The sequence below is a fragment of the Gekko japonicus genome, unplaced genomic scaffold, assembly GCF_001447785.1.
Source record: "Gekko japonicus isolate JY-2015 unplaced genomic scaffold, Gekko_japonicus_V1.1 scaffold1929, whole genome shotgun sequence".
In the NCBI taxonomy this organism is placed as follows: domain Eukaryota; kingdom Metazoa; phylum Chordata; class Lepidosauria; order Squamata; family Gekkonidae; genus Gekko; species Gekko japonicus.
Genome location: NW_015174325.1, coordinates 33,181 through 33,459, shown reverse-complemented (window position 1 = coordinate 33,459; position 279 = coordinate 33,181). Strand labels below are relative to the sequence as shown.

Here is a 279-nt window from a genome sequence, read left to right as displayed (position 1 = left end):
GGACCGAGATGTGCGCGCAGCCGAAAAACCGAAACTGACGAACTGTATCGCGGGAAGAGTTGGTCGGTGTAGCGAAAAAATTGTTCCGAGCTGGTGGAACAGGAAGACGAAACCCTAGAAGGGCTGTAGCTGACAGGAAGAGGCTCGGACTTCTTAAGGTGCAGGACCGGATGTGAGTGTATGCGAACAGACGGGACCTGCAAAATGGCAAACTGACCTACTCTATACCTGAATACCATAGAGAAGTTGCGCCCGACATTTTGAGGAGGACTTCAACTA

General features: G+C 51.3%; 1 pseudogene; it reads left to right on the top strand.

Moving 5' to 3' along the window:
* Nucleotides 1-279, top strand: part of LOC107121323 — a 175,270-nt pseudogene that overhangs the window by 154,703 nt on the left and 20,288 nt on the right.